Here is a 13193-nt window from a genome sequence, read left to right as displayed (position 1 = left end):
CTCAGCTTGCAAACCCTCCATTTTCCTAGCTTGCACTTTATGATTAGGACACTGAGCATCATCATGCCCAATCCCACCACACACCTTACACACCATAGGCTTCCATTCATATTTCACCTCTTGCTTAATTGTGTTACCAAATTCATCAAGGAATTCAATGAATTCTGGTAACTCAGTATTGAATTTTACCTCCACCATAATCCGAGCATACTCCAGTCTTTCCTTAGTAGCAGTTGCTTTATCAGTCTTGATAGGATTTCCAACCATTGAAGCCAGCTTCATTAGAGCCTTTTGTCCCCAGTATTTAAGGTTCAAACCAGGCATTCTTACCCAAATAGGTACTAAATCCACTGGTTCATCAGCAAGATCCATTCCCGCCACCCATTTTTTCATTATTACAGGCTTATTATCAAACCATACAGGTCCTAAACCCAACACTATATCCCTTGCATCAACAGTCCTGAATCGAACTAGGAATATCCTATTTGCCATTAAAGAAACCTTGTCTATACCAAATTTACCCCATATTCTCCTAACAAACCCATTGATAATAGACAAAGGTGGTGCAGACACCTAAAAATGTCTCCCCAAAACCAAACCCGATGATGAACAACCTTTCACCACCATTATTGGTCAGGTTGAGTATTTAATTTTTGGAGTGCTTAAATCCATATTTCCATTTCATAAAACAACCCAATTCCTATCCCATTTCCCCAAACCATAACTTTTTTTCCTCTTTTCATGCCTTTAAACCCAAAATAATTCATTTCGTGTCCTTTAAAATCATTCATTTCGTGTTCTTTTTATAAAAACGTTTGATCCAGTTTATTTTGGTCCGTAATATGGGTCCAATGATTGAATATTTGGATGCGGCTTGAAAAGATCTTTCCAACGATATATTATAAGCCCAAATCCGAGTTATAACGAATAAGTTATTGCCAAAATATTAAACCGAGCCCAAACCGAACCTAAGCCCACCTTACCTACGACCTAATGATCATGTGGAGGGTCTTAAAACCAATTAGGATTAATTAGAAGCTTTTAGAAGTTTCTAAAAGATCTTAATTATCCTTTTTGAAAAGATAAGATTAAATAGTTTGAAATTGAATAAAACTCCTTTTTTTTTAAAATCCTATTTATATTCGAATTGAAAGACGTTCAAAGATAGACAGATATTATTTTCTTTCATCATAGTTTTTATCTGAATTTTATATGGTTGGATAGCCGTTGAAATTATCTTTCCAATGATATATTATAATATCAATTCCGAGCTATAACGGAAAAGATATGAATAAAACGTCAAACTCTATCCAAAACTGACACCGTCTCACTATTTCGGCTATATTTTTTTTTAAAAAAATATTTTAATCTGATTCCAATTGGGTTAGAAAGTAGACTTCAAGATCTTTCCAATGATATCTTATTCATCTTATTTCAATTTCTGGATCAAAAGATATGATAAAAACAAAAACTGTTGTCTATCGCAAGATTTTTAATCCGATTCGAACTCGATCTTTTCTTGATTCTTCGACCCTCTTTTTTCCCTATAAATAGAGATCATATCACCCCTTTTCAATCATCAACAAGCTTGATGATCAAATCCTTCTCTCTTTCTCTCTTTGACACCAAAAATCATTCTTCTTCTCTCTTTCTCATATTCTAAGCCTTAAACCTATATTCCTAATTACACCATTCTTCCCTTAAGCACTCCAAGGAGTCCATACAATACCAGAAGTTCTATACTTAAACCAAGGCGTTAAAGGTATAATTAACTAAGGGTTTGGACCAAATTAACTCTACTTTTATTTAGTTTAATTTAATTTTCATTTGATTTATATTTTTATTGAAGTTACTAACAGTTTAATCATGATGTAGCAATTTAGAGGAACGCGCGGAATGTGAGTAATTAATTAATTTAATTACTCTTATTTTATTTTATTCATTTTCTTATTGCTAGCATCATGATTAGGGTTATTTTATATTTGATTTGACTAATGATATTATGGTTAAATTGCTTCCAATATTAATGTTTATTGTATTACATTTATTGATCACATTATTGCATGTTTAAAGGGAATATATATGTAATTGAAAATCACGACTAATAAGATAATTTGGACAACCGGTTTAGGTTCCTTTTTAATCTTATTGTTTAATCAAGTGGTCACGATATTTTAGAATTATATGTTGCATTAATATTCAACCAATTTAGCTAAATAATAGTTTGGAGCAAATTGAATATTTTGTTTGTATGCCTTTGAGATCACAGGAATCATTTTTCACTATAAGAATCGAGTAGAGGCCAATACGGGCGAATGTGACTCCATAACTCACTTTGTACCATCATCCCTGATCCTCTTTTCCGAACCATATGGAGTTAGTAATCTCATGGATTATGAATGGGGTGTAACCTTCACGGGTCAATCGTTGTCCCTTTATCGTGATTGCCTTTTATGATCCGTGAACGGTTTACAAGTTCCTTACAAACTTGTTGGCGGCTCCCTACTTTCCTTGTCCCTAATCGTATTATGTCAATTCCCACTTCCTATGAGTGTCAAGCATATTCACCACATGCTTTAACGTAGGCGCACTTCGAGCGACGCCTACAATTTGGCGACTCCACTGGGGAGGATTCTTGGTTATTTATCGATTTGAGTGATTGGTATTTAATTAAGATGAGTGGATGAGACTTGAAAGATTCTTGAATTGTATTCCCGCGATTTAATTGGCATTGTCACATATGCATATGATTTTTTTAGGATACCTATTTTGCCACAATAGTACGTGTTCTACGTATGTGGCTAGCCCGGGGGATTTAAGCTCTATCAACCCAAAAACGCTCATGGCAATAAGGGTTCATCCGAGTTTTTAAATCCACCAAAACCATGGAGTCGAGTTCGATTTCATCACGAACTCGCGGAGCCGCCCGTTGGCATACACCCTCAAGAGAGGCTGTCTTGCTAACGCGTCCAAACTCTTAACCATGGTACCCTTTGACACCGAAAAGCTTGACCATAGTGGAACTTAGATCTCGACTTTAGGTTGCGAACTTCATTGCATCATTCGTGACGATGTGCTTATATGTGCATTTTTTTATTGATTTTTTTAATTATTTTTTTTTATTAAACCCTTTTTTTTTTTTTTGAGTCGAGTCATAGATTTTTTTTTTTTTTGAGTAACCCGGATTTTTATTCCCGTATACTGCACAAGAGTCAACTTGTTTTGGTCATAGCCGGAGTTCTAGAAAGAGTTACGTGTCGTGTAACCCATGGATCTGTAGCCCCGAGTTTTATCTTTCACTTGGAGCTAGTTTCGTCCTAATCAGAGTCACAGATCAAAAGTTATAACCAATATACTACAGCATGTCCTGTTGAGGTGTCTTTTGAACGTTACCGTTTTTATTTTATTTTTATTATTTTTTTAAAAAAAAAAATCGTGTCAAGCTAGTCTTAGCCAAGTCCTTTAATCCGTGTCAATTCGTATAACATAAGATTATTGAATTTTATTTTTGTTTATTTATTTTTTTTATACCCATGAGTCTTAACTCTTCTAGAATTCTAGTCCTTTTCCTAGTTTCTTGTGATCGATTTTTGTGCTAACATTAACATGTGTTCTTTGTCTTTGATTGTTGTTGATCTTATTTATGACTAACGATTGCCAATGGACCGTTTTCATCTAGTAAATAGCATAAATATTAAAATTGGACAAAATTAATCAAGTTAGTTTGTTTTTTAGTCTTCCGTGCTATTAGTCATTGGGTCCTTTGTTTTTCACAACGTCCTCATGTCTAGTCATGCGATCATACCATGAGTCTTAATAAACTCACCTAATCTCACATGTTAAGTCATTGCACACACTTTGTCTTCGAGTAATGCAATATATTGTTTATGATCGTATACTAGGACCATGCATGCGTCGTTTTCCGTCGCAATAGGAATGAGTGGAGTTTTATTTCCCATCAGTTTTCAAAATTTTTCATACACTCTTCCTTTTCAATTTGAGAATTGAATCAAAGCATTAAGTGAGCTCATTTTGTTCTATAATACTCGAGTTCAAGAATCACTAGTTAAGAGTTGGAAGAATAAGGGGAACGTAATTCCTTCCTTCTTTTCTTCCAATCAAAGCATCAGCAATAACAAAATTCTTGTTCCTCTTGGCGGTAACAAAATAATTCATAAGCAACCATGAAGACGAAGCACAAGACAAGTCTCTATACAAGATTTCATTTTTTTTTTCCTTTTCTTCTTTCGTTTCATACCTTTTCCCCTAATTAGTCTAGCATAGGTTCTCCTTATCCTTGTGTCTTTATGCCATGTTCCATTAATGAGCATTTCTTTCCTTTACATTCGATCATGTCATGCGCAAAAATAAAAAAAAATTGCCGAACTGAACACAAGGTACACCAATGACTTGAGGCACCTTGGAACCCTGTCATTCCCTATAAGCCATTTAATCACATATCCATTTCTTCGTCAACCACTTTGAGCCTCGTCTAACGATTGACCTTATTTATTCAACCCACATTCACTTAACCCTGGGATGGGAAGGTGTGTAATTTGTGTAACAATCAGAAAGCAAGTTTAAATTAAAAAAAAAGGGAAAAGAATAAGTAAATAAAAAAAACAATGTCTAAAGGCAAGTGTTCCGATGTCTTTGATATGAACATGTCTCAAATTGCGTCTCTCATCGAGTGCTTAGTATCGTGCCTGAGAAACATGAATGCTAAGTGAGTGATGGACCGCATGATCTGAGATTGCCTACATTGATTCACAAGAATGGAAAAAAAATAAATAAATTCAATTAAAAAAAATATATATGAAAAATAAAACTTGCAAAGTCTAATACACAATTGCATATCTTAGGGGCTTCTCTGGGGTCTTGAGCCTTTTACCCCTTTCTTCCTTAAACCTTTAGCTTAACCACCTTACAACCCTTAAAAGACCTCTTTGAGGTGTACACACACTTGTGCAAAGTTCGGTTAGAGCTACGTTCGGCCTGATTCCTAACGGATACGTAGGCAACCTCACATTGAGGTGCGGCCACATTCATATGCATGATCGAGTCGAAGAATATCCAATGCTTAACCCTATGACCCTATCCATTTAGAGCTAGACTTAGGGGCTTGAACCCAAATCATTTTGCCTACCTAGCCTAAAGAGTCATCATCTTTGACTCTTCTCACATCTCTTTCCATCGCCATAACCCTTGCAGCCAGCCTTAGTATTACATTCACACACTTCACTCACACATCCATATCCATATCAATCATCTTTCCCTTTAAGATCCCTTTATCATGAAATCTTGTTTCAACACTGTGCATGTTTCATCGTCTTTCGGGACAACATTTATTATAAGAAACATTGTATACTTGCTTAGCTTCCTGACCTGAGCAATATTCATTGTTTCATGCATCGCATAATGTGCTGAGAAACATTTATATATCAATGATTTTTAATCATACAAAGCATATTGTGCTTAGCTCCTTGACCTAAGCAACGTTCATTATGCAATAATCACTTCATCTGTATACGTGCTTAGCTTCCAGACCTAAGTGACGTTCAAGATCGTTTCTTTACACCATATATGATGCTTAGCTCCATGACTTAAGTTCATTCATCTATCGTGTCACATGATGTAATTGTCCTTAGCCTACTGGCCTAAGAACATGCATCATGCATAAACTATTTTCAAGACAAGCAATTCAATCCATACGATTCATTTCGTCTTGCTCAACGAGGAAGTTCAAAACTTCTTCCCTTTTTCATGTTTTTCCTTGTAAGGAAGTTCAAAAAAACTTTTTCAAAATTTTCTCATCGAGGGAAGTTCGGAAACAAATCTTCATTTTTCACGTCTTTATTTTTCAGGAGAAAGTCGGTACCCTCCACTCGTCTCATGACAAAAATAACGGAATTTTTTTTTTCTTTTGCATTTTGGGTTGCTTATGTCTGCACACACACACACAATCACAAGTCATACACATGTCATGTCATGTCAAACTTGGTCAAGTTAGTTGGTCAAGTGAATCATAGTCTATACGAGTCCCTTGGCAAATTTTATTTTGAAGGTCAAAATTACAGCCCACGTCCGGGGACAAGCGGACCATTTACAACCAGCCCACGTCCAGGGACAAGCGGACCATTTACAACCAGCCCACGTCCGGGGACAAGCGGACCATCTACAGCCCACGTCCGGGGACAAGCGGACCATTTACAACCAGCCCACGTCCGGGGACAAGCGGACCATCTACAGCCCACGTCCGGGGACAAGCGGACCATCTACAGCCCACGTCCGGGGACAAGCGGACCATGAACAACCCACGTTCGGGGACAAGCGAACCATCTACAGCCCACGTTCGGGGATAATCGAACCACCATCATTTCATGATGCAAGGTTCTCGATACATAGATACTTGCAATCTCATCATCCGTCGACTTTCCTCAAGCATGGAAAGTATTATCTGGTGGATTTCTTCAAGCATAGAAAACCGCCAAATTCCTTTGTCGGCTTTCCTCAAGCATGGAAAGCATTATCGGTGGATTTCTTCAAGCATAGAAAAACGCCAAAATCATATGTCGACTTTCCTCAAGCATGGAAAGTGTTATCCGGTAGGTTTCTTCAGGCTTAGAAAGCTACCAAACTCATCTGTCGGCTTTCCTCAAGCATGGAAAGCATTTCAAAAAACGTCATCCGGTGGATTCCTTCAAGCATAGGAAGCTACCAAACTCATTTGTCACCGATACAATGGTGTCAGATAAGCGTTCTATCCCTTTACTCTTTTATCTGTGGAATTAACATTTTTTGCAGGTATCGGCGTATACAGAATGATTTAGGATCGCAGAACGTCTTAAATCATTCTCCGTCCCTATCGACTACTTTGACTATCGTTTTTGAAACTGACATTTCTACAAACTCAGTCAAAGTGGGGCTTCTGTAGACACCTAAAAATGTCTCCCCAAAACCAAACCCGATGATGAACAACCTTTCACCGCCATTATTGGTCGAGTTGAGTATTTAATATTTGGAATGCTTAAATCCATATTTCCATTCCATAAACCAATCCAATTCCTAGACCATTTCCCCAAACCATAACTTATTTTACTCTTTTCGTGCCTTTAAACCCAAAATAATTCATTTCGTGTCCTTTAAAATCATTCATTTCATGTCCTTTTTATAAAAACGTTTGATCCAGTTTCTTTGGGTCCATAATCTGGGTCGAATGATTGAATAGTTGGATGGGGCTTGAAAATATCATTCCAACGATATATTATAAGCCCAAATCCGAGTTATAACGAATAAGTTATGGCCAAAATATTAAACCGAGCCCAAACGGAACCTAAGCCCACCTTACCTACGACCCAATGATCATGTGGAGGGTCCAAATGATTTAATCCAATTTCTAAACCAATTAGGATTAATTAGAAGCTTTTAGAATTTTCTAAAAGATCTTAATTATCCTTTTTGAAAAGATAAGATTAAATAGTTTGAAATTGAATAAAATTCCTTTTTTTGAAAATCCTATTTATATCCGAATTGAAAGACGTTCAAAGATAGACAGATATTATTTTCGTGCATCATAGTTTTTATCTGAATTTTATATGGTTGGATAGCCCTTGAAATTATCTTTCCAATGATAAGCGGACCATCAATTCCGAACTATAACGGAAAAGATATGAATAAAATGTCAAACTCTATCCAAAACTGACACCGTCTCACTATTTCGACTATATCTTTTGTTCTACAAAATATTTTAATCTGATTCTAATTGGGTTAGAAAGTATAATTCAAGAACTTTCCAACATTATCTTATTCATCTTATTCCGATTTATGTATCAAAAGATATGATAAAAACAAAAACCGCAAAAACTGTAGTCTATCAAGTTTTATTCCGATTTAATTCGGATCTTATCTTGTTTTTTCGACCCTTCTTTTTTTCTCTATAAATAGGGGTCATATCACCCCCTTTTCCAATCATCAACAAGCTAGATGATCAAATCCTTCTCTCTTTCTCTCTTTGACACAAAAAATCATTCTTCTTCTTCTCTCTCTCATATTCTAAGCCTTAAACCTATATTCCTAATTACACCATTCTTCCCTTAAGCACTCCAAGGAGTCCATACAATACCCGAAGTTCTATACTTAAACCAAGGCGTTAAAGGTATAATTAATTGAGGGTTTGGACCAAATTAACTCTACTTTTATTTAGTTTAATTTAATTTTCATTTGATTTACATTTTTATTGAAGTTACTAACAGTTTATTCATGATGTAGCAATTTAAAGGAACGCGCGGAATGTGAGTAATTAATTAATTTAATTAATCTTATTTTATTTTCTTTATTTTCTTATTGCTAGCATCATGATTAGGGTTATTTTATATTTGATTTGACTAATGATACTATGGTTAAATTGCTTCCAATATTGATGTTTATTGTATTATATTTATTGATCACATTATTGCATGTTTAAAGGGAATATATATGTAATTGAAAATCACGACTAATAAGATAATTTGGACAACCGGTTTAGGTTCCTTTTTAATCTTGTTGTTTAATCAAGTGGTCACGATGTTTTAGAATTATATGTTGCATTAATATTCAACCAATTTAGCTAAATAATAGTTTGGAGCAAATTGAATATTTTTTTTGTATGCCTTTGAGATCACAGGAATCATTTTTCACTATAAGAATCGAGTAGAGGCCAATACGGGCGAATGTGACTCCATGACTCACTTTGTACCATCATCCCCGATCCTCCTTTCGTGGTTCCGAACCATATGGAGTTAGTAATCTCATGGATTATGAATGGGGTGTAACCTTCACGGGTCAATCATTGTTGCCTATCGTTGTCCCTTTATCGTGGTTGCCTTTTATGATCCGTGAACGGTTTACAAGTTCATTAAAAACTTGTTGGCGGCTCCCTACTTTCCTTGTCCCTAATCGTATTATATCAATTCCCACTTCCTATGAGTTCCAAGCATATTCACCACATGCTTTAACGTAGGCGCACTTCGAGCGACGCCTACAGGTGGCTTGATCCCAATCACATGGTACACAATTGCAGAATTCCAGAAATCAATCTCTGGTTGCACATCCTCAAAATTAATTTGAACCTTATCACAACTACCCCTTACAGGGTCATTCCTCTCCCCAAAAAGGTCTACACCCTCATCCCTAGTCCCCTGAAACAAGCTTTCCCTCCAATTCAATCGAGCAACAGAATTAGAGTTTGGAGATCGAAAAATAGGGGATTGCAAATCGGACTTCTCAGAAATTGGGGAAAAGACATTCATATTGCAATTAGAGTTCTCAAGCATCAAAATAGGAGTTGGATTATCAAAATTTAATACACTGTCACAACATGCAGCAGTACGAAGTTCATCATCAATGGCGGATGAAGAAGAACGAATTACCTGAAGCCAATTATTAAACTCCTGCTTATGCTCACCACGATCCTCTACAGTTACCTCCTTCATAGAGCTAGTATTCTCCATTACTTCATCATGCCAGCTCTCAACTGAAACATCCTCAGTAGCAATGCTCTGTTATTTTCTCTTCGTAAAATTCCTTGTTCTGGGTCCAGAATTCTGCCTTGCTTTCTAATTTTTCTTCAATTTGGAGCTTGAACTCTTGCTTCCCTTACCCTTCTTCCTTTTTGCCATTAAAATTGGGCTGAAAATCGAAGATCAAATTTGTAATTTTCAATCGGATTTTCCACTTTCTCTCTCTAGTTCTTTGGACTTTCTCTCTCAATCATTAATTCATTCCGTACATTGTTTTAAAAAAACGAGAGTGTGAGTTGAGAGGGTATTGTTCACAAATAAAGGGGTTGGTAGGAGAGCGATCGAGTACATCTTTTACTCGCCACATAAATGAGAGTTGAGTGTGTGAGCACTAGTCTTGAATTCTATATGCTCATGTGGTTTACTCTACTTGACAATTGTTGGGGAGAAAGGATGATTAATTGAATGAATTTGATTGGTTGACTTTGAAGCATGTTTATTGGATTTACCTTGAATTGTTTGTGCTTGATTTTTACTTTTTGGGGTGAAGCATATTTATTTATTCATTGATGAGATCTTTGCTTAGGGACAAGCAAAGGTTTGGCTTGGGGGAGTTTGATGTGTCTATTTTATATAGTATTTTACCCCCGTCCCTTGGTCATAATTAGTAGTGTTTTTGGATCTTTAGAGCCACTTTTATTACTAATTGGTGTTTTCTAGTGTTTTTGTAGTTTTGGTTGAGTTTTGTGGGAAATTGCACTTTTGGAGCATTTTCCCGGGTTTTCATGGATCAACGACGGAAATTGGAGGAACACAACCATCTTTGAAGCCCTAGGCTGGTTAGAGTCATCAAGCCGGTGATTAAGGGCTAGGTAATCGGGATACCAAGGTATTTGGACCGAATGATCAAGACCCTAAGTGGATATCCGGGTTGGGCCAAAGAAATAAGCCCAATCGAAGTCCCTACCCTCGAGGTGAAGCAAGGGCCGGATCGGGCATGCTTAGCTCGATCGGGCGTGGCGCGCGAGAGTTATGCTGGTGCGTGGACAAAGGTGCGCCCGATTGGGTGAGCTACTAGCTCGATCGGGCGCGGCTATTTAGAAGAGTACGCGGAGAAAAAGGCGCGCCCGATTGGGCGGCCTTTAGCCCGATCGGGCGCGTGTTTTTTAGAGGATATGATTAGTTTTCAATTAGTATTTGTTTTAGGGATGTCTAAGTACGATTTTTTTACGTAATTTTGATCCCCTTCTTTTTTAGATTTTCTCTCTCTACTTAGAATATTTTCTCTCTCTAAAAATTCTCAAATTCTTTGTTCTTAACTCTATTCTTAATTCCAGATTTCTTTGGTAACGGTTTCTCTTCTCTTAATCTTAGTTATTTATTTTTATTCCTTTGATTATGACTTATTTTATTACTTTGATTTGCTTAGATTTAATTATGTGTGAGTATTTCTATTTCTAGGGTATTGTGGGGATCTATAAATAATATGAAGGGGTAATTTATTGTTGTTAATTATCAATGCTAGATTAATTTCCTATTTATTGATTTAATGCTCTGTGACTAGATTTGCGCAGATCTTTTATGCATGAGTTTGACAATATTGATTCGAGATCCGAAAGATGAGAATTAATGGTTAGGTGTAGTTTCAATAGGCAGATTAATTTATAAATGGTTAAGTCGAGATTCGAGAGATGAGATTTAATACCGGTAGATTAATTGTGTGATTGTAATACGTAGCGAAAGCCCGTTATGATCTGATTAATGTATGCATTAATGATTGATTATTATGTTTTACCCTGGAATTTATTTATTGGTGAACCTATGCCCTATCCCTTTTATTCATTGTTTTTTCCTTATTCTTAATCTTCGTAGTTTAGTTCCCTTCAATTATAATATTTTGGTTAATTTATAATTTAGATTACTTTAATTAATTAGGAATAGAAAGACCAGTTTCCCTGTGGATTCGACACTACTTCCCTATCTATTTTAGTTAGTGGTTTTAGGAATTACTTTTGATTAGGTGACGTTCGGGGATAAGAGAACCATCTACAGGCCACGTTCGGGGATAAGAGAACCATCTACAGCCCACGTTCGGGGACAAACTGACCAACTACAACCCACATTTGGGGACAAGCGGACCATCTACAGCCCACGTTCGGGGACAAGCAGACCATCTACAGCCCACGTTTGGGGACAAGCAAACCATCTACAGCCCACGTTCGGGGACAAGCAAACCATCTACAGCCCACGTTCAGGGACAAGAGAACCAATTACATCCCACGTTCGAGGACAAGGGAACCTTTTACAGCCCACGTTCAGGGACAAGCGAACCAACTACAGCCCATGCCCGGGGACAAGCGGACCATTCACTTCCCACGTTCGGGGGCAAGAAAACCATCTACAACCCACGTTCGGGGAGAATCGAACCATCATCATTTTTAGTGATCATCTCCTAAGCGAAGAAGATTCACGGCGCAAGGTTCTCGATTCATAGAGACTTGCAATCTCATCATTAGACAAGTTTTTCGTCAAGCAAGCCAGATGTTCACTAATTTACAACACCTTCCACCATCCAAACTATACAATCTCACTTCCCCTTGGCCTTTTTCGACTTAGGGAATTGACATAATTGGAAAAGTATCTCCAATAGAATCAGGAGGGCACGAGTACGTATTAGTTGCCGTTGATTACTTTACTAAGTGGATTGAGGCTAATTCTTACGTGAATATCACTTCTAAACATGTCGCAAAGTTTCTCGAACGAAACATATTTTGTAGATATGGAGTTCCACATGAACTAATTAGTGATCAGGGATCTCAATTCAAAGCTGACGTCGAGACCCTCTTAACTCGTTATAAAGTAAAACATCATCACTCATCCCCATACAGACCTCAAATTAATGGAGCTATAGAGTCGGCAAATAAAAATATAACAGTCATCATTAAGAAAATGGCAGAAAATTATAAAGACTGGCCGAATAAACTACACTTCGCATTATGGGGTTATAGAAAGTCTATACGAACATCAATAGGAGTAACTCCATACTCCTTTGTTTTCGGAATGGACACAGTTTAACCTGTCGAACTGGAAATACCATCCCTACGCATCGTACTTGAAAGTAAGCTACCGGAAGCTGAATGAGTAAGAGCGAGGTATGAAGAGCTTTTATTCCTCGATGAACGACGATTAAGAGCTTTGCATCATGTACAAGTCTACCAAAGGCGCATTGCGCATCATTTCAATAAAAGAGTAAAACCTAGAAATATAAAAGAAGGTGACTTTGTACTAAAGGAGGTTAGGGTCCACCAACCGATCCAAGGGGGAAATTCAAACCTAATTTGATAGGTCCCTACCGCGTAATTGAAATCCTATCAGTAGGAGCCGTTAGATTAATGGATATTGGAGGAGATGTAATTCGCCAACTAATAAACATTGATCGCCTTAAGAAATATTACATATGAAATCCGGACAAAACTCGTTCACTCATACAACCATTAGCATTCAATTGAAAGATTCATAGTGTTATGCATTTTACCCAATAACACGGTAAAATACATAACACTTGGGGGGGTAATTTAGAAATAATAAACCGTTGTAAGTGTTCAAATTTTTTCGAACATCCTCACACTTTGGGGGGGGGTAACAATACAAATTTTTACTAAATAAAAATTTCGAGACATTCGTAGCACAGGTTTC

Source organism: Chenopodium album, chromosome 2 (assembly GCF_948465745.1).
Source record: "Chenopodium album chromosome 2, dcCheAlbu1.1, whole genome shotgun sequence".
Taxonomy (NCBI): domain Eukaryota; kingdom Viridiplantae; phylum Streptophyta; class Magnoliopsida; order Caryophyllales; family Amaranthaceae; genus Chenopodium; species Chenopodium album.
This window is presented reverse-complemented; position numbering follows the sequence as displayed.